The 23,474-nt window shown below is 37.9% G+C and overlaps 1 protein-coding gene across 1 annotated transcript in view; it reads left to right on the top strand.

Moving 5' to 3' along the window:
• Positions 1–1,205: 1,205 nt before the first annotated feature.
• LOC113501159 (protein muscleblind) overlaps positions 1,206–23,474 on the top strand; it is a 95,082-nt gene continuing 72,813 nt past the window's right edge. The window contains exon 1 of the mRNA XM_026882205.1: positions 1,206–1,391. The gene's annotated coding sequence lies outside the window, so the exon portion shown is untranslated. The remainder of the gene's footprint in view (positions 1,392–23,474) is intronic.

Genomic DNA, 23,474 nt, shown 5'->3' with positions numbered 1-23,474 from the left:
GTAAACACTAACTTAGTCACATAAAAACCATATTTCAGCGGTACGAATCGATTTAAACTTACCTACATAATAACTGTAATACACAGCTTCCTTATGGTAACTCGCAGTAGGCTTTGTCTGGCACCTTGGTCTTATTAACGTGCATAAATATCTGTTCCCCGCCGCCTCGCCCCAATTTAGCGCCAGTACGCGGCGCTCCTAACAAATCAACCTGTTCTAGGTAATTCCAACATTTATCCATTTTTGGGTAGTTGCTCAGTATATTTTTAGGGGTTTGGCTATAAGACAATTTTTCTTATATTAAACCTACTGAACTTTTTGTTTTTTGTCTATGTCATAATATAAAAAAGTTCCACAATGTACTTACGTAGATCTACAACCTTGTTCCATGAAGTTCTTTACAAATAAATTCAAATAATTTATAGTTAGCAAGTGAATATTACCAAAACTAGGTATGACAGCCGGAGCAATACCTACTCAGATAATTCTATAGAAACCAAAATTAATTATTTTACTTGCGTACCGAATTTTGTTTACAACATCCGAGCGCCCTATGATCCGCGGGGATGCATGCATATTTTATTTGTTTGGAACATCAGGTCGAGAGTAAAACAAAGTTGAATAGTATTTTACTAGATTTTATTATCTGAAACGGGTAATTTCCCCTGTACAAACACTCGCCTCTGTTCATTCGAGAGCCCCAGCGCGCGCTAAATTTGAATTCATGTTACGAACGGGCTACATAAACCAATTACTGAGCAGAGCCAATGGCGGGTGGCGGCACGCGGGGAATCGATAATTCACAATATGCCCGCTAGAGGGCAACGCAGACGACGCGGTGCGCGCCCACACCACTCCTCCACGTTGCGCACCCGTCTGATGAACCTTGTAACGGCGTAAGATCAAAACAATCATGCGTCCAAAAAAGAATTTCATTTTTTTAATAATTGTAGGTAATTAAAGTATTAACATGTCTAAAATTTTAAGATCATTTGTTTTGAAGTTTATTGAATAAATTTAAATTTTAGTGAAATGGTTTTTAAAATTATTTATGTATTTTTTTATGAATATAAACTGTCTTTTTCTCATAAGGACTCGGAAATAAATAACACATCTAACAATTTTAAGCAATATAGCGCTACTGCACAAAATATCACATTTTTTATCTACGCCGGTGCAAAGTCACGTCGAGCTGTCGCTCGTAGTCAGCTGCTGCTTAGCTTGCCGTTTCGTGTCGCGCTTCTTGTCCGCTTTCAATGTTTTCCGTTTTATTTTGTTATTTCTGTGATGCAAACCGATTTTTTAACTAATATTTATATTATTACGTTAATGTGAATGAAACTGTGCAATAAATACAGTGGTATCAGCCCCCGGACAACAGAAAGAAAGAGGTAAACGCCTTAATATTTTTGTTTGTCGCGAACATAACCTCTCTGACATCACGTACGATGCTCAATTTCAGTCGTTTAGCTTTTTATGTGAATTGTAGAGCTGGATAAGAGTCTTTATAAAAGAATCGGATGTCGGTATAAAGTTTCCATTCAGTGTAATCGTTGAATTTTATGTTTATGTTCCGTATTGATGATTCCGATAATACGAGGTGTTCCTTCATTATAGAGCTAATGTTATTTCCCGTAATGCTTTTATCCGTATATTTTGAAGTGTTATTAACCATAAAACTCGATTATACATGTGGAATTGAGTTACATTTTGCATGCTTTTAATTCCATTTAGTCCGGTCAAATGTTGACTCTAAAGTGAATCACCATGACAATGCTTGCTTGATAAAACAATGACATCGTGTTCCCACAGGGGGCGTTACTTGTCGGAAAATACAAAATAGCGAACTAAATAAAACAGTAACTGTATGAGTGTTGTTTTCCATTGCATGAAATAAACATTCAGCATTTTTGATGTATAAGTATTATGGTAAGGTAGCGGTATGTGTATTGTTTCATAGTCATGGTTCTTTTGTGATACACTGATTACCGTAAATACTTACCTACTGTGAGTGTTCTGTGTCATAACTTTTTATTGTTTAGATACTCGACGAAGTACTTACGACCACGTGCTTTAGTATCGTGTGTAAGCATTAGAGAAAGTAAAAAGGGTGAATAGTGCGAAAGAGACAAGTAATGCAGGTTGGCGACCGCATCGATATTATGTTTTAAAGAGAGACATAAACTGTGTAAGTTTGTGTACCGAAGGCGTAAATTCTTATAAACAGACAAAGGAGAGCGAGACAAGGCCATGTAGGAGGTATTTTTAACAGGGCATTCACACGAAAACAGCCTAACCAAGCAGCTAGACTATTGAACTTAGGTACTAAAATAAATTACAAAATGTCTAGAAGATCATTAATACAAAAACGTGAATTGCGAATACTTTTTATTTGGTTTCGCATGCCTATGGGAATTTTAATATGTCTTTTGTTTTTGTTTAGGAGTAGCTTGAAAATACTTGAAATAAAATTCATACCTCTAAGAACACCAGTTAAATACCTGTGTGCTACATAAAAAAAAAACCTATGTCTAACATTCCATTAAACAATTGTTTAAGTCATTACTTGTAAGAACATTTCGTTGTTATTGACTATTTTTTTTAATGTAGAAATATATCCTCAATTGTCTCTATGTTGGCATGCGTGTGAACGTTTTTGTTCTATATCATAAAAGATTATTATAAAAAATCTTAAATGTTTGCTGTTAAGATCAACATGAATAAATCTGTCTAGTTGTTTTGATATTACTGTTATACGTACACTAAAATATTCCTATCTACTTTCTCGATAGTTAGCGATCCGTATTTATAAAGCAAAAATATTTTCTTAAACGTATCTCTAAGATATTCGTGGTAGTTAATGGTATCGCGTAATTTTTCGTTACCATATTTAATTAGTCGCGTTTCTCTTATTTATAAAACCCATAAGTATCCCAGTGCTGGGCAACGCCCTCTTCCCAAGTTTGAGCATTGCTCACCACACTTGATTGTCGGCGATTTTAGAGTCCAATATTTGGAAACCAACCTTTCCTCAGAAAGTATCGTTCTTTGTTTTTCAGTGGTGTCTTAGAACGGTCAAGAAAAATAAAATTATGTAGGTGTAATTTTGTATAACTGTAAAGAAGTCACACCTTCGTTCATACAAATCTGTACTAGGAACCACTTAAATATTAGATTCAAATGAAAGAATTAATAAAACTGTTGGCCAATACTACTAAATTCCGTGTTAGAGTTCGAAATCTTACGAAAGATGTTAAATAATGTACGTCGCTACAATAAGTACACTACGCAGTGTTGTACGGAACCCGTATATCAATTTTAACTTGCCCTTGACTGACTTCTATTATTGTAGTCGTGTAACAGCCGGTAACTGTTAGTAAACACATCATGTGTAGTCGTTCAAATCGTACCTATTCAAAGATTCAGACTGTATGTATATGATGTCAATAATTTTGTTCGACTCATGCGCATAAATACATACGAATTTTGGTGTCGTCGCAAACTTGATGTGTTTTGGCGTCAGATAACTATACGTATTCTCTGTCGACTTCGAGATTACCTCATACTTATTAAACAACTGCATGTCTTTAAGTATACAAATGGTCTTTACTGTTAACTGACTAAGCAATACTTTCCAGGTTAACTAAATGTAACCACCCACAGCAAGTCTTAATACGGTTAGTCAAACCCACAAAGGCCGAATAAACTAGCTTTAGCAAGGTTCAAGTTATATATCGAGTCTGAAACTGCAACTGCATAGAGACAGAATCGTAGTCAATAGCTTACAAAATGCAGTGTAGAGAGTGAATGATGTCCTCAAAGAGCTTCATACAACAATATCCATCCATCTATCTTTGTCTTACGTACCTTTCGTATGTAAATGTATCTCGCTCGAACCATCCCGTAGTTCTTTTAGACGTGCCTAAATCCACCGTTCGTACTTCGTTGATTAAGAACAGATAGTAATTAATCACAGCGATCCCTTAATCTCAATATAAGTCTACTTATAACAGACATATTTGGTATATCTCGTGGAGCATAGCTTGTATGATATTACTAAATGATTCCGTAAGTAGGTAATACCTTTGAATGTCAGGCTAAGGCTGTGCTATTTGACATTTTAAAGTATGACAACATGTGTTTTATCAATCAATATTTAATTTACATACACTTAAATGTTTCGGATTCGAATACTAAAATGTGAGGCCATTTTAAGTAGTCCTAACTAGACAGTTTAATCTATTCAATCTGTATTCCTTGTATCTGTACTGCTTGTCAACCATGAATGTCAGAACTTTCCTAAGCTAATTGGTAACGTATTCTAAAATTCTGTTAAATACAGATGACTAGCTGAATAACGTTTGCAAATGTCGACTTTTGTCGAAAATGTCCGTCTCGTCGGCCATATTCCGTTTAATGTCGCAATATTGTGAGCGTCGGCGGGCGGCCGCGGCCGGTCGCATGCATTTACATACATTAATGCGGACGGTGCACATGCATGCACCTCGCTCTGAATGTGTGTGCGCTGCGAATTAACTGTAATTGAGCCATTCGGACAGCGGCGAGCCGCGCTCTACTGCCTCTGTAGTTTGGCCGCTCAGCCACCACTTTACGTGTGTCGTTGTATCTATTACAAACAATATCAGCATTATCTACTTCCCATTATATCCGTGGGTGGTTGCTCAGATTTCGTATATTCCATAAGATTAAATTCCATTCGTTTTCTTCGTTATGAATAATGTATCTAAACTTTCTTTTTCTTCTATTTCCTGCGTTATGGCTGGGTCACGTGAGTTGTCCTATTCGCGACAACAACCTACCAATGCTAAAGTTAAGAATATTCATCTTCACCCCTTTCTAGAGAAACAAACAGGGGCGCCGGAATTTCGTTATTAAGGCTACTGAGGGGGTTTGTGCTCTACCGTCGCGCACCTGACTGATTGATAGCACTTCTTTCCACCTCGGGTCGAGCTTGTAATCGAGCCATTAATAAAGTTTACTGCCTCCAAGTTTATCCTGCGGACTCGTTATTTGCTTAATGGGCCGGCAAACGGCTCGGGCACGAGACACCTGTGTTGGTCCACTCATTGTGAGCTGAACACTAATTGACGTATTGATAAAGATGTTAGTGGAACTCTGAACAGATTGACTTTCCTTCGCATCATTAGTTATCATGGATTTAAGGAGGACAGCGTTTGTCACCCTTGCTCTACCGATTTATCTTCATGAATGGAAAACTTTATTGAATCTATGTAATTTAACCCTTATTTACAAACAATACACTAGAAAAAAAAGCAATAACTCTTAATGTTATTTTTACAAATCTATTTTTTAAGTGTTTGATGGAAATAAATAGAGGCATGAATTATTTTATTTGGTTTCTAAATTATCTGACAGTGGGTCGAGCTAATGTCACTCGACGCTTGACAAAGCGACTGTTGGCACGGAGAGGCTTTGCTCGCAGCTATGTAAACAAAGAGGGCAAAAAGGTTGACGCAGAAAGAATAAGTTTTATTTATATTGCAGTTCAAAACAGTTAAGATTGAAAATAAGAACCTAAATGAGACTAGTTATTTTTCAAATTTGCAAGATAAATATTCGTCTTATAAATCTGTTTATTGTTCTTCAAAGTTGCAGTCAGCTAACTAATGTACAGGAATCCAACCAGGCTGAATAAAGCTTTTAGTGGTATTGGCTTTCGTCAATTGCGCTGTGTAGTGCTATTGTCAGTATTTTGACAGTGAACACTCGACAGCGAGAGGCTTAACTTGACAGAATGTAAACGGTGTGGAGACAAGGGAGGTGCGGTGTCGTCATAAAAAAGGGCAAAGCAATAATTGCGGTGGAGTGCGGGGCGGCATCGGCGCACGAGCTTGGCCTCTTCCTTCCGCCCGCCGTGATTGAAAGTTGACATTGAACGGCGCGGGGTGGCACCAGGTACGGCCCTCGCTATTTTTGACCCCGCGACCTATCGCGCCGGCGATCGGCCTCGACAGAAACTTGCCGTTTTAATCGCGTGAATGTGCCGCACAGTTTGCAAATGCGCACAATACTAACATTTCGTGTACCAACGTGAAATGGGGTCGTTTACAGCTCCATATTCATCGATGCAATTAAATCATAACAGTTTAATATACAACTGATATAAATACTTTCTTGTATGCGTAGGTAGGTATAAGTTTAGTAGTAACCAGGTCAAGTGTGTTGCAGAAGTTGAATATGGCGCCCACAAGTTATCAACTTTCTTTTGTTGATTATAAAATTAAATACGATTTTTTTTTGTATTGTCAATCCATCGGTCATACTTGTAATCCAAATGGTTTGAATGGAGATGTTGACACCACAGCCGTGGCAGAGTATCGCTTGAATTGGGTCAACGCCTACCGACAAAAGGTGCGGCGTCAGATAAGAGACATTTCCCGGCGTCCAGCTGCCGCGTGGCCCTACTAAAACAAAGAACAATGATATATATCTCATTTATTTACGTTCACCACGTTTCTTTTTTTCACCGTACGCAACCAATGTATAGATAATCATTAAGCGTCGTTTACTCGGCGCCCTTTAATGTGTTTGCATGCTCGACAATTTGATACCACGCCTGTTTGCATTGTTGCCATTTTGCCTTCCCGATTAGGGTCGCATTCGAGCTCCATATTTATTAGAGCGTAGGACTCGCGACACGACTTTCATTTTATACGGATACAACATGTCTATAATAGCTATATTACGCGTTCCTTTTTCCGAGGGATAAGTATTTAAATGATAAAAGTATTTGTACATACACAACATCGCACTGTTTTACCGAGCATACAGGCCAAAAACTACGTAACGCACGTGCTACGATCAAATTACGTAGCCATTCGTCATGCTTGCTCAGTGTTGCATCGACTGCATCGTGATTGTTTATAAAATGTTACTTAGGTTCCCTTTAATCACGTTGGGTCACCAAAGAAACTTTTTATTCGACCTTTTACGTAGTTGCCTAGGGGTTCGAGTAGAATTTTTAAAACTCTTTGACAGACTAAAGCACAAACATGGCGTAACTGGATAGTAGTGGTAGCTACGTATAGAAAGCTCTGTGGCGGAAGGACGTGTCACTCACGGCGCGCTGACGTCTGCCTGCTTTCAGTGGAGCGCCAGGCGAGTTTCCGACCTGCCCTCCGACACCGACACTATTCAACGTCACATAGTTCACAATTGCAATGCCGCACACAATCGAAATCCCTCACATTGATGCTACTCAAACTCTTTAATACCATTTTACATCTGGTATTTCCATTACGTAAATTGAAGAAAATTAACAGAATCTGTTAAATTTTAAGTAAAACAAATAATTACACGAGAGGCAACGCGCGTGTAAAAGCCTGAACCGCGTACAAATTACAATAAATTGTGAAATGAGACAACAATGGCAGTGTCTCTGAAGGGACTCGGGACCCGGTAATCATTACGTAAAATGTTGTGACACGGGATAAACAGCCAGACGTTCGAACCGAGGACGCCGCTAGATAGAGTCCACAAATTATATGGAAACCCTTTCCATGTACCAATAAGCACAGACCCAATATAAGTTTACATGCCAAATATTGTAAGCCTTTTCATTTGGTCTCCTAATTAATTTAGAACATTGATTTATTTATTTCGCAAACCAGTCGAATTATTAACAAAAATAGGACTGTTCAAATATCATTGTATAACAAAATTATATATAACAATAGCGTTAAAAACGTGAGTGCTACGTAAAAAGTAAAAAGCGCAAGTTATGTGGGAGCAAACACTTGACCAGCTCGGGTCGCCGCCGTAATCGTATATTAAATGAATTAACACATCAAACGACATATTTATAGCCCGAAAAACGTAACACTTTTTTGTTGTTAAGGTCCCTGAAACAAAAAAGCTTTTATGTTTGCCGGCCGACATTGTTATGTATATTTTAATAAAATGTAGTCTACTTTGAAACTTCAAATAAACAAGTTATGTTTAGACCAACGACGTCATTGCGTTGTTGTAGTACGGGCTTGTACAATACCCTATAGATTTGAAATTTTACAATTAAAACATATGAAGTGGATTTTTCCTTCCCAAAATGTGTATAAATATGTATGTAAAATTGTGCACTATCCCTTTATATCCAAATCCGTTATAAACAAAAAATGATAAACGTCAGTGACAATACTCGGACTTGGGAGTGGCAGTTTAATACCAGGTTTAAATAGCTCTATACAGTTTGAAATCTGTGGCCGCAGAAGTTGATTGGCGGGCCACAGATTTAGCTATTGAATGTGTCATTTATTTATGTTTGTTAATGCCTGTAAGTGGAAAACGCCGGGCAATGTGAGGCGGTTTATCACGTGCGAACCGGGTCGGCCGACGGAGTTCGCCGTGACGTGCCCGCTGCCATAATGCGCTCAATCACGCGACATTACACGCTATTGGTAAAATTTATTTGTAACTAAAAGTTTGTTTACAGCATCTACTTAACGCCCCCACCTCCCACTCCTACAATGTGCTTAAACTTAGTTTATTAGACCTTATATTTTACAAGCGACTTCGTTGTCGTGTTACATAAATCTACATGTCTTCATAACAGTTTTCAGCGGGTTAAATTCGAATTCTACAACACACTTGTCTAAATTAGAGTAAATAATGACTTTGCCGAGTAAAGCCATGTAGCCATGTAGGTATACCTCTGCTTTTCTTCCGGATGAAAATGAATTTGTGATAAATTCACAATTGTTTGACCGCTGACGCTTTTTCCATAGACACAAAGTGAACGTCATTGTTATTCAACGCGAGTATTGTAATTATATTGTTGCGCAATACACGATGTATTATGCTACAGCATATATGAATAATACGGAATGTTACACATACCTAAAAAGTATTGTCTGATATTGATCTAAAAATGATTATGCAAAAAGTTTCATAATTATTACATGATCTTATTTTAACGAGAACATAAAATTTCGTTATTGAAATACCTTGGAATCAGGTTAATCAAAGATACCAGCCTAATAGACCACACAGCCTAAAGTAAAGCATGAAATATAACCACTAGAAACATTTTGTTATGGAAACATAATTAAGCTTATCGGCTTTATTAGTCCTAGTAATCATTATTTTGTAACCGTAAAACCACAACAGATAAGAAATTCATACAGAGTACAGTAGTAATGCGTGTTGATATTCAATTCCATCCCCTTTGTATTCTACTCTGATAAAGTTCCGAACGTAGTAATACTAACTTATTGCCAATGTAACAATGGTTAGAGTAATCTTTGAATAGCTACATTATGTCCGTAACTGAGTACGTTATAACACAGTAGTCGTATTGTGACGTGATTGAAATTTCATACGACCGACGACAACGGGGTAGTTACAAAAGTTGTTTAGTATTTTATGAGGTAGCAGTCCTCATTGTAGTCGCTGTTATATCCCTATGTTCCATAAAACTCTCTAATGCTTTAACGATACAATAAATCACAAACTTGGTTCTAACCACGAGGTAACAACTTTGTAATGAGATATGATAGTTCCTACATACGAAGAAGATATCAAGTTTAGTATTTGCTCGTTTTAATTACTTACGGCAAATATAGATTTAATTTATCAAGCAGTGAAAACCCAAAACTTCTTGGTTTAAAGTCCATATTGAATTTATACATACTTCTGTTGATTTCGTATGTTTCCAAATTCGGAAATCGGAGAAAGGAATTGATAAATAATTTATCGTTTAATCTCGAATCTCCGGACAATGAAGGCTTTGTACAAGCGATAATTTAATTTATTCCGACAACATGAGCAATAGGTACCAGTCCGTTTACGTTTTCAAACTTTTTGTGCGCGGTATATTCGGGCAAGTAGTTTTATGTCGACCATTTTGACTTTTATTTTATTTTTCGTTTATTTTCCCTTGCGCGGCCGTAAAACGTACCTGGGCTCGCTCGCGGGGATAACGGAGCGGGCTCACGAAAAATTTATTATTGAGACCTTTTCGCCCGAGCTCCATCGACAGACATTGCGAAGGCGAAAGTTATGAATGACACATGTTTTGAAATATTACCTGCAGTGAACTGCTCCCGAGAAGAAAATTTCATAGGATGAGAAGTTTATTTGTCGTGAAATATGTGGGAGTTTTACGAGAGCGGGCGACTTTTACAATGCTACGGATCAAGCAATTTTCTTACTTTTCGGTCTATATTGCAGAGTAATAAGGCTGAAAGGTACATTCCGGAGAATAAAAGTATGAGGTGCGACAAATTGGATGAGAAAAGTTTGTTATTCAGTCCTTGAGCGCCTATTTGCTTCGTTACCAACAAGGAGTTTTTGAATCAAAGGAAGAGTGGCAGCGTTTCCCTGCAGCTTTATTAAAAATGAAAACTAATTTCTTAATCTGTGAGGCGCTGTGGATGAAATCATCCTTATTAAAATCAATATTCATGCAGTCAAAAATATTACGTTTACACAGTGGGTAGGAAAGGTCGCTTATTACATAAATCAATTAATTGATAGCCATGTAGATGAATGTGTTATTGGATTTAACTGGAGCCAAATTGGCGCACTTGGAACGCCTCAATGGTCTCATAGTCATCCTGACTTCGACATCTGCCTAGCACATGTGGTCTTTACTCTCGTGGCATCTGTGCGCTTGACCTAACATTCACCCATATAATATACCCATGTAGTGTATTAAATGGTGCGAAGTTTATTTTTGTCAATACAAGAAAATATTATGGAACAAACTTCAGCATATGCGAGAACCACTCTTGTATAAATAAGTATACGTACAGTATACAACTGTGTCATCGCTCGAATGGCGATTCGTTGTCGGGCGAAATTAGCGCCAACTCGCCCGTCCGGAGCCTCTGTTTTATTCAGACCCTTGGGAACTCTGACACAATGAAAAAATTGTTGTATGGTATGCTGATGTTTTATTTTTTTTCGCCAATTATGGAAATGCGCGGGCTTCGCGCGCCACCTGGCGTGGACGTGCGCCACAAGCTATTCTCCCGAGGCCGGCCACTACTGATGCTAGTTTGTTCCTGTTTCGAGCTAGAGAAAGTTCTAATTTCACTTTTACTATGACAACCTTATAACTCTTAGTTAGTGTGTAGAGTATCACAAATAGCCTGTATTATTTTGATCACGTGTCTAGACAGTTTGTCGAGTTTTCAGTTGAGACAGAGAATAGACATTTATGAAGACAAGGGTTCGCCTCGTTGTTTCAAATCTTCAATTATTCTGTAATTAGTTCTACCTTGGGTTCGCTTAGTTTATATACATTTTTAAACACTTGTCCAAAACTTTTACTTCTCTATGAGGTGATTAATAAAAGTTCAGAAAAAGTAGACCGGCTTACAAACCTGCAACAACCTTCCTTTTGTGTGTCTAATAATGCAATCACTTTATTGGGCCAATGATTTTATCCGCACGAACATAATAAGTAATTTCGCATGGCCGGTCGATATTGTGCAAGTAATGTAATCGTGCTGTATCGAAAGTGGTTATCGAGTGGGCGATCGGTATTTTCCCGTCACCATCGCGGCCTGAGTCACCGCCGGCGCGCCGCACAGCGCACGATTCGCAGAACTCGCTTCAACCCTTCGCAGAGGGTGCGTTCGCTAATGACTACCGGACAACGACCGCCCTCCGAATGGCAAACCAGACTTCGTGCGAATGTACACCCTCGAAACCACAACAGTAAACTCCAATTCGGCAGATTCCGCTATCAGTCTGCAATTCTGTGCGTGTTTATATGCAGCTTTTCAATCGGCAACATTATTTTGATAAATATGCATGAAGTGGCGAAACCAGCGGCGTGGGTAACACAACACGCCATCGTGAAAATTTAATGACATTTCCTGGTAGTCACATAATGAGTCATATCCGTCGAAGGGTTAATTTTAACGCGATATCGCAACATAAAATCATCAATTTCCTATCAAGGGGTTGCTATGGTAAAGCACTTTACCTAATACGCGAATGTTTTAGTGTTGCTATATAGGAGAATAAAGTGAGAAACATAGTTATAGTTAAGAGTTTACGCCAAAATTCAATTTTAGGTCATGTAGCTGTAATCAGCTATTTATAATAACTAATCTTTCGTTCTCCGATGATATTGACTCTAACATGTACGTAAGTTGTTGTACAGTTATTTTTTTATTTCGAAACTCTTTTTCTTCCTTCGAATTTAGTTTAAGTCCAAAGATTTCGTAAATCTAACGCCTGAATACTCCTCTACAATGTAGAACACAAATGACTATAATTACTGTAACCGTCGAGCTCCATTACAAGTAAAAAGTAAATATTTGCCTGACTCATTGTATCCTTTCATGAAGTTTGTTAAATTAAGCACTGTTTGTGTACACGTTTGTGTATCTTGATTGCTCCAGTTCCGATTGTGGGTTGCTTTGTGCTTAACTTGATGGCGTCTGTCTTTACGTCACTTTATTCGAGCAGAGTTCGCTCGCTTTGCTCGTGAATCTGAGACTTGGCTTATCTAGATTTAGTCGAAACAGTACCTATGTAGTATGTACACAAGTAATGAGATTTTCTAGCTACCGTAACACTAGACTGTTCAAAGAGCTTTAATAGGCATCTGCATTCATCAAGAGTTCTACGTTACCCGCCATACATTTGCATGGATACTTGATACTAATTTTGGGTTTAGCGTAAGTGCATCTCGTTAGACACAATTATTTGCTTAGCTCATTGTTATTTTGATTTCTGTACAAATTTAAATGTGTCTCTCTAATTTCAAGTATCCGTTTCAAAACTCATTCGTAATGCATTGTATTGTACTGCTCTATATCTCACACCTCAATATAAAGCGAGAAACAGATAAACACACATTTAAATTATTACAAACAATACTGTAAATTTGAAAGTGTCCGTTGCTCCCCTCCCGGCTGGCAGCCCTCCCCTGCAGCGACACATTCGATAAGTGTAGATAACAATCGCCATTTTACATTCACTTCACCAGCCACCTTGACCCACGCAAGGTGATTCAGTGATATTATAACGCTGTATCCGCCAATGACCACTTCGAAAGTATCTAGACGTTATTCAGACAGGCTGGCATAGTTTGCTCTTGATGCAGTCTTGAGATTTTCAACCGTGCAAATGGCAACCATTTTACTGCCATTTCAAATCAAACTTAAAGTTTTCGATTTCACGGTTGTTTTAAATTGGATCATGTATTAGACGTGCAATTAATTTCCACGACATAAAACCTAACACTACCAAAAATATTTTATTATTCTTAAAATATTCGCTACTACGATAAAAAAATACGTATAAAGCAGGAGTAACTTAAACAAAGAAACTCAAACCAGTTTAGTCATTCATACTACCGGTAGACACACAAAAACAGATTTTTGTTTTGGGTGGATATTTAACGTTTCAGTTTCACCTCCTCTCTATATGCCATTAAAAAAACTCTTTAATACTGTAAATTAATTAGAAGTTTTGGTAAACTTTCTCGTTCTTTAACTTGCTGAAAAGCGTCTTTTTCTATTACCTTACCGGATTATAACTGGTAAAACATCTCACTGACAGTATGAGCTCATTTCCTGAAACATAAAACACGGGCATCATAACAAATAGAGCAATAAGGTTGTTTTGCTGCGCGCCACATCGCATCGCATGCACAAAACTGGTTGCGTTGTGAAATAATGCCATGAGCCTGCCACTTTTTACTCCGCAATATTATTAAATTTTGTTTAACGCAAGTTTATGTGAAGTAATGGTGTATTAAAATGTTTCTTAGTAAATGGTTAATAATTACTGCTTTATGCTTCACTTTAAAAGTGCTAGTATCAATTTCACTTTACCTTTATGTTATTTATGAAGTAATGGGATTATTATACCTTTGCACTTATATTAGAGAAATTGAAACAATGTAGTCGGTATAATTATGCAAATCTTGATAATGCCATTTTCTTATTGCTTATTTTTATTGATAGACGGATAATAAGGAAAGTATTAACAAACGTCATTGAACTCAATGCAATACTCTACCTACCTTATGGACATAATTTAAATAACAAATTATACAAGGAGCAAAGAACTGCATAATGTCCACATAAAGCTATATCCACAGCATTAAAACTTATGAAATCGTGATTTTAATGCAGTGTATAAGCAGATGACCCGACTAATGCACCGGCCGGCGACCGACTTCGACAGAAGGGCTCTTTCGCAAACTGGTTTGTGTGCGCCGGTTTCGCCGCCCCCGCCGCATGGCCACAATCGCCCGCCAACTCCGCACAGCTCGCCTGTTTAATCCACGATGTAATAAAACTTATATAACATTCCATTTTCTGATGTTAGTTAATCATTTAATGAAATTCGCTATTCGACCATACTGAACATTTTCTTGTTCGAAACCGTTACAACTCAAGTTAAATTCTCGTTTCATAACATTGTAATTATCATCGATAATCGGGTAATAGTGACACCACAGACATAAAACGTTAACGGATAAAGGTCAGGCAGTAATAATGGATAACTTAATGTTCTCTACTGTCACAGACAAGTGCGTTTTCATATTGATTCAGCTTAATTTAATATTCACGTTTATTTGCTTTGGTACAATATCGATTTGTTAAAACTCGTAGTGTACATTTATATTTACAGTGCTTACGTAACAAGATATGTTGTCAGAGTGTTACTACATTTGCGTGCATGTACAGTGCACACTGACTACACTGAGGTTGGCGCGAGCAGTTTTGCAACCGTGTTAACTTCTCCGCTTTTGATTGCTTGTCAGTCAACTCAAAACATATACAATACCCTCTCGTTCTACATACTTTTTGTACTCCATCTTTTGCCGTCCAACATAACTGTCTGGCATTCATTTAGCACTATTTGACTGTCGCGCTCAGCATGACTAATTTAGAATTTTTCGTCATGTTCTGCTGATTAGATAATATGACAGACAGTTTAAAAGAATAAAGAGCAGTCAGATGGTCGCACTGTGTTGTATTCGTTAGTACAAGTACAATGAGATTTGCACGGCTTATGCGCAGCGGTAGACTTTCTGGCAAGAGAAAGTGCAATGCTGCTCTACTTTCCACTTTTAACTAATACACACTATGGTATAAAACACGAATACAATTGCCATATTTGTCGATAAGTAAACCGCAGACAAAATGTGTTTATCAGGCCAGCGCAACAAGGATAAAAGTAGTTCTACTGTGCATTACGACTATTGGCTTTCAATAATTATAATTATTAAAAGTTCAAATGAACGATGGGAATTAATTTGAAGTTTAAGTTATAATATGTTGAAACCATGTATGTTAGTGAATATATATTTTATTTAAACACTAACAATGCCTTGCAAACATTGTAATTATTTTGCTTTGCATTAAAAATATACGTTTGGAAACTTGATATTTAAACGCGTCTCGTATTGCAAGGTGAAGTTGAATTCCTTGGTTATGGTCTAATAAACGTGGTATAAAAGACCTGTCAAGGCAGTAATATCGATTGTAAGATAATAAAGATTACACGTGCACAAGCATGCAATGTTCAGTACGTAGAACAATTTAATGAAACATGCATACCAACGCGTTTCCTGTGAATAATAGTAATTTACATTAAGAGATTAGTACATCCGTAACAGCCGAAGTTGTATGACTACACACATAACTGTGTCGTGTTATGTGGCGCCTACAGTCTGCCGCATGGGCGAGACGACGACTGAATTCGTAGCTTTTATTGCTTCATTAAATGCAATTTCTTTTATAGGTCGTAAATTCGTAGTATTCTAACTATATATTTTTCATAATGATGCATACCTAAATGTAGGTTTTTCAATTAGAACGGAAACGTAAAATGTTTTAATTTGCCTGCTAATATATTTAAATAATAATTATGATAGGGCTATATCAGTGAATGAGGAAATTCCTAGAATTCAGTTGGCAAGGAATAACGAGCCATTTTTGTTATAAATCCAGACAGAACGCTACTGTGGGTTGCAGAGAATAATTCTAAATTTGAACATTCGTCGCGTTGAATCAGAAATACCATTTAGATCTAAATGGATGATTTTGCCTAAAGTGAGCTGAGACGTTAGAAGTGTAACTAAGTATAACCCCACTTGAAAATCATTTCATGAAATATTCGCTGTGTTTTCTTAAGTTAGTTATAATAGTTCTGTTATACAGCGACGCCATAGTCTAAAGCATAAACGCAGGGTTTGCAGGCAAGTTTCAGCCGGGCTGCCGGGCAGCCGGGGGTCGCGAGGTGTTCCGATTTTAATCTTTCTTGCTGCCGCAGCCACGCTACTTCGCTCCAATGGAGCCATTTGCATGCGACTCGTGGGCGAGGTCCGTCTACCCACGGTTACACGGATCGTAAATTTTGTCCTTTTACTTCCAAGGAGGGATTTTTTCCAGAGGAGCAGATGTCCATTTTTGCGTAAAGGGCTAATTTATTACATGTTGCGGCAAAATCCATAAAAGGATCTTTGAATTAAAATCAGTATCGGAAATGTGATCGTTGACCTCTCATTTTTGGCAAATGTTAAACATAAAACCAGATTTAATGTTTTGCTTTTGAAAGTCAATTGCGTAATGATTCTGTACATTTGATTTTGGCACTATTAGTGTGGTTTCGAGCGCGTGATGTATAGTAACTTAATGTGAAATGGTCTTATTGTGATTGAGAGAATAATGAACGGAGTAACGAACCCGAGATCGATACGATCGGAAAGACCATTCTCGGCACCAGCTCGATTCACTTTCTAGTTAGCGGGCGCCATTGTTAGCTGGCTCTAATTTATCTAATGTAAAAGTCATTCCCCGTTCAAAACACTTGCTTATCTCCATTATTGTTAGGTGAAAGTTCTATATGGCGATATTTACAATTGCATACGTTTTAAACGTACATTTCTCAACCTAATAAAAGAAAATCCTGTAAATAACATCTATTTAGTCTAAAGGCACGAGTGTTCTCAGAAAAGGCTACTGTCCGACTAAAGCGGTGTTGCAACATTCGTAATGACTCATACTTTTGGCTATTAAAGCGCCGAAGGCCAAGTAACGCGCTGTGCAATATTCGTCAACTCAAACATTTCCATTGCAATAACTCTGCTCCATTAAACAATTTCGACCGTTACTTGCAATATACTTTTATATGCTGATATGTACATTTATTATTTTTAGCGTTGATTCAATTCAAAGTCACATACGCACAATAAATCCAACTTAACATATAATGGAGCATTGCTCATGCGGCGTAATCAGTACTGTCCGCCGTACGAATGCACATTGCATTGAGACAAATACAAATTACAGAAGTACTTAAATAGAGAGTCAGTCATTCGAACGCAAACAAAAAATAGCACCCATAAAACGAAATCATCAAGCGAGACGAACAGCAGACTCACCCGATTACTCAGCGTGTAATTTTGTCGTTGCGTTAGGTAGTAAATATGGGGCTTTAGAAACTTGAGAAATAAATCTATCGATAAATATTTACAGATACATTGTCAGCCGATACGCAACATCGCACACAATACCATTTTAAAATTTTGCAGGCAGGATTCATTGGCATAACAATTGCGCATACGTCTTCATTAAACCTCCTTGAACTCGAGACTTAACCTTCAAAGCTGTGTTCGACAGATCATACTATTTACCTGTCTACCCAACTAATAAGGAATTGCTTACGTTATTTGTACGCTGTTTATGGGTTCTGAAACTCGGTCTAATTTACTTATTCAGCAAGTTTGGGATTATAATCATTTTCCTTATTCATAACCATTTCCTGACACGGTCATCTAACAGACAAGAGAAGAATACTAGCTTTATTTACTGAACTCATTCTATCACGTGACAGATTCAATCCGTGACGATTATTGCATCAGTTTACAAAAAAAAAAAGTAAAAAACCGTGTTCTAATTGTGCATTTGATACTTTTGTATTATTTTCTCCGTGACTCAATAAAAGATTTATCGGTAAGGCCGCCTGAATGACGCTATAAAACAACAAATTCAATAGTTTGTGAATCAACACTAGTTATACTAGCCTCTTGTTACTCGAGACTCTAGGTAATATTTACATTATTTTAACGAACTGTTGTTAGTATTTTAATTTAAAGCGCTTGCTAAATATTTAACAAGACTAAACGAAGTGATGCTCAATGCTCATTTTACTTAATGTTTAACGCAGACTTGCTTTAGCCAAGTAGCCTAAGAATGTGTATTTTTGATAACAAAGGAATGAAACAATGAACAGCTTTCGTTAGAATGCAACAAACGAATATCTTTGCTGTTACTAGTTTTGTTTATAAACATTATTTATACAAAAACCGGTCGCAATTGAAGTATGTCTGTAGCTTACAAGACACGTCATCATCGAAGCATGGCAACATAGCTTTCGCAAATTGATTGTTTTCTGAATACTTGCCAAATTCCCAACCGATAGACGTTGCGAATTAGCAAAGCAGAACACAATCAATTTATTTATGAAAGAACGTATTTACTACACTTTCCCTTTTTAATGTCCTATTCAAAGTTATTTCTGGTATTAAAGCGATTTGCAGCAGATGTTATTATGTTCTTTGCAAAATTGCAAAGTATACATTGGAGCATTTAAAATCGAGTACTTACGTGTGTTAAGAAGCAAACCCTTGAACTCGTCTCGAAGAAATCACCAACAAGCTCGTTGAACCTTCCCTCGAGTAGGGCACGTATTGTACTTGTATAAGTACCCCTTACTTTTCCTGTATTCAAGAAGTTGCCATATTGTGTATGTTATCGGTGATAATTTCGAGTTATTTATTGGGTCCTCTTTCCCAGTTCCGTTTTTGCTTTCTTTTTTTGTAATTTTTGTACTGCTTCATGTATTTTTACCAATTTCTCTTTGTTTACGGTAAGCGTTACAAGTTTCATGTAATCATACAGATTAGTTGGTTACAGACCTCTAGTAAACAAGCGAACTTGAAGGCAGACTCACGCTGTTGATTTATTGAGTTGTCTCTCGTCATCTATCGTATATCTTTTACCAGTATTGCTATTCATATCCAGTGATCATCTAAAAGAAATCTCTTCTCGCATTTTATACGCTGACGTCATAGGTGCAATGTCCGGGCCGTGAAGATTGCAGATGCGCGGGCGCAATGCGCTTAAACATGACGTTATTGAGCGCATCAAATAATAATGGCATTTTAGAACGTTTTATTTTATATCCCGTATATTTTGTCAGGCATTAACACGCAAATCTCTTTTTACTCTTATACAGGTAGGTATGTGAGGAAAATTTACAAAATATATTTATCAAATACTGTTTCTTCAACAGTCAGTCAAAATCCGCAGTGGAATAAGTTATTCGATGCGTTTGAAACGCAAACAGATTAGTTGGTGTGCAATTAGAGTGCGGAGGTTGCGGCGCGCGTTAAGTGCCGCCCTACGGATTACGCCTTCGTGTTCACCGCGCAGTGTTTACTCACCGGCGAAGTGGACGTTTAGCGATCGCCTCACTAATGCGCTTTGTTCAATTATTGATCGATGAATCATTGATTTGGTTTTACGGAGAGCTGGAATACAGTCTACCGTTGCTTTACTCCAATGACTCAGATCTTTGCCTATTCCTGAAATTATTCGGCTCGAAAGCTAGCTCGGTTAAGCAAATTGAATGTATATCTGTGTATTGTGAAAGTTAAAGTTTCTTACCTTGATACCGAATTTCTAACTCACTTAATAGCAAAGTTAAGGTTTATGACAACTAAGTTGCTATTCCGTTTGTGCAAATAATTTTACAATGTATACTATTTATAGAGACCAATAATAATATGAAACTGGTACTTAAAAAGATTTCAGCTTGGTCAGCTCATAGAAAAATATAAATTTTGCCTCAATGAGCAATAAATTACCATGACAGGATGCATTTAACAAAACAATTGCAAATGGATAAAATAAATTACGCGATAACTGTGCAAATAATTTATGAGTCCAGACGACAAGTCTAATTTATGAGTATCTTGATTAGAGATTATGGAAGTCAATGACCGACATAGCATTACATAGACTAGTAATTACTCACCATACATGTCGTCATGAATGTTGTATGGTAGAGTCAGTCACCTTGGCACACGGGGGCGAGCACGTGGGCACTCGCCACTGAACTTGACACCAGAGCCACCGCTCTGCATGCTAATCCTGTCATTGGCTTTGCTTGTTGCAACCTAGCCGACTTTGTTGTGCCGCTACATAACACTCAAGGAATTTCATTAAAACTGCAATTAGCTCCGTGTATTTCAGATCACGCTATTTTCATTACCGTTTTTGTAACAGTTATCTTCCTACACATTGAACTACATTGTGGAAGCGTCATAACTGTTAACTAAATAATCGACCATTAAAAACTTTGTAGACAAATAGATGTCTGAACTTTCGTATATTTGTTTCTTTTTTATTGAGGCGTTCAAACTCAACACAGTAACAAACTTATCCGTCGCGGCATCGTCGCGTTCAGACCGGCAATGTTGAAGATTTTAACTCATTTAGTTACGGTTTTTATGAATGCTATAGGCGGTAAAACAAACTGACAGAACTTAGCTGTGATCGTGTGAAAAGTGTATCAAGCTATGCCCATTCCACCTATCAAAATTCAAGGCTACGATAATAAGCCCAAAATTTACACCATATCCCTACGCATCAATTTTCACCCGCACGCACATTTTATGGCAGCTACGGTCACGCACTCCATATACTATAAATGTGAAATTATTAAAATTAGGGCTTCTTTTGAATGTCGACTTCTGCGAGAATATGAAAATTGGAAAAGTTTTAGACTCACGTGCCACAAGCCTACATAGTATAACTTAGATGAACTTCCCCTCTGTTGAAAAGGACACGTTCTATTTAGTTATTTAGAATAGAATTTGTAGGACTGGAGGATCACATAAATCTCATGTGGCAAACTCATTATCATGCCAGTAGCTTATGTCCATTTTTCGAAAAAGTATGCACTACAGCTTTAGTGACCTTGTTGCTATTGTCTGACTGTTTGCGATTGATTCAACAGTTTTATGGATTGATGCCCAAATTAGACAGCAAGTTAATAGGTTAGCGTGGGTGCGGCGATTCAACGTTTCGGTTCTTCATCCATTCCGTCTTGTTTATCGATTAGTCAAGAATCCGCGCCCATGGGCCAACTTATGTCATTTGGCCGGGAGTCAAGGACGACGCCGCGCGGCTCGCCGGTGCCTCGCCGGCCTTATTTGGCGATTGGTGGGCGCCAGTTTTACGACTTTGCCTTTTTTCCTACGCCCTGTTTCCATGTTGACTACACTTTAGATAATACATATGCGTATGTGTGCTGCAAACACACATACGAATCATTGACCTCTGACAGTTTTTTCATCTTCATGTTGTCTCAAGGACGACAATTCAGTCTGTAGTCTTATCATGTCGTCATCTACAAGATTGCTTATTTTGTTAAGTAACGCTGGATAACTTGGATACCTACTTTCCAACTTATTTCTTGTTAATAGATGAAAGGATAAATATCTGTCAGTAATTAAGCCTCTGGATGTGAGCTTTTTTATTAGTATGCGAGTAAATTTGTTATTGCGTAAGGAATGCGTGCAATCGGAAGCATTAACTGTGCAGGTCGGTGACGGGCTCTGTTGGCTGGAAAAATGGAACGTGACATTTTAAATTTGGCGCAAAGCTCGCGACATTAATCTGGCGCGTCGCCGCCCTCGCCCATGCCGTGCGTGGCCTAATCCGCCCGCTCCCCGAACGACCCGGGAAGATGGAAAAATCTCGAAAGACTCACATCAAATTACCAGCTTTAAAGCGTAGTGAATTCCCTTGGGCTCGAGACGACACACCTTGCCTTTCAGAAACGCCCCTAAATAACGTCGCGGTGTCCTTCGGGAAGTTTGGAAGGTTCGGGTGCGCACGTGCTTTTGTCATAGTCATACTTTCGTGGAGTTTTACGTACGACGTGCCGCGCACTTCGATTGAGTTTTGAAAACGCGTTATCCAACTTTATAAATAAAATTCTTACTTTAAAGTACTTTTTCTTATACCGAGTATAAAAAAACAACTCGAAACTGTCATCAAAGAAGTGTTTTTTAAATAAGAAACATAGGTTTCTCTGAAACGAACTTATTCAGCTGAACTCCATTACTTAAAATTACAACTTCGAAAGATACATATGTCATTGTAACAACTTTAAAATATTTTTGCAATTTGGAGAACGTTAAGCAAAAAAATAAACTGAATTCAGGTCTCTCATATAGCGTCGCTACTTAATTTTTCTTAGTAGACTTTAATTTTATGATAACATTTACTCATACTCTTTACAAAGTAAATGAGAAACTAGTTAGTAGACACTTGTTCGACTCGAGCACGGTTCATCAATTAGATCGTAAATTAACATGGTCCATTACGGAATTCGACTCAGATCATGTTGATGCTAGTTTACTTTAACGGTAATTGCTCTTATAAATAGTTAGCAACTTCACTTCCTCATTAGAACCATAAATGCTTACCGTAGCAAAAGCCAATTCCTCATGTTCAGTGTGTCGTGTAAAGTTTCGCTATTGTTGTCTGGCGACGCTGGCTCAGCGGTGATCCCCCTATCTCAAGCCATAGGTCACAAGAGATACATAGCAACAAGCTCAAACTATAATTCAGAGCTACTACAGCAAGGAACATAAACTACTGTTATCTTCTGCAAGTTGATAAAAATGCAAACATTCCAGATTGTATTCCGTCTTTAAACGACCGTAGCGTCCGCAGTTACTGAGATTATAAATGAAATAATAGATCTTGGTGAAAAACATAATATTCTAAGAAACCCTCGTGTGAACCTTAAGGCCTTTGTCTCCGAACTGGCGTGCCGCGCAAAAGTAGCTCAAGCTTTTGAAATACCGTCTTGCTCGCTATTTCAGACGTTCTGTAAAAAGACGCGTAACACGTTAGCGCCGCAAGCGTGAAACTTGCACACTTGCGGTCGCCTCGACGCTCAACAAGCGTGCTTTAACGTGCCCTACTGCCTCTTATTAGCCGTATCTCCAGGCCTAATTCACTTAACTTATTTAACACAGCGATACTACGTCATATCTTAACTCATGTTTATGATCTCCTTATTAAATCCTGCTAAGTAGGTAAATTAAACAATTTAAACTATTAGCCTAAAACTCAGCCACCGTTTCATTGCGTTAATTAGTTAATAAATGTGAATGTGAAGCTTTTCCTCTTACGGTATCTTACCGTCGCGGTCGTAGAGTTCGCTTCGCTAGCTAACTATTACACCGAACAATAAGATAGCAATCGCACACTGTAGAAAGGTAATGTACCTTGTAAAGATATTTGCACGAAATCCAATCTTGTACATGTCGCCGTTTCCGTAATGAATTCAACAATAATTAGAGTTGCCGCGAGAGCGCTCGCTAAGCTTACCGGCGGATGTCACAAATCCTAGCCAAGGGCCGGGGCGTGTAATGCAAA

Source organism: Trichoplusia ni, chromosome 15 (assembly GCF_003590095.1).
Source record: "Trichoplusia ni isolate ovarian cell line Hi5 chromosome 15, tn1, whole genome shotgun sequence".
Lineage (NCBI taxonomy): Eukaryota > Metazoa > Arthropoda > Insecta > Lepidoptera > Noctuidae > Trichoplusia > Trichoplusia ni.
The sequence above is the reverse complement of the archived record's forward strand: the minus strand, read 5'-3'. Positions and strand labels throughout refer to the sequence as shown.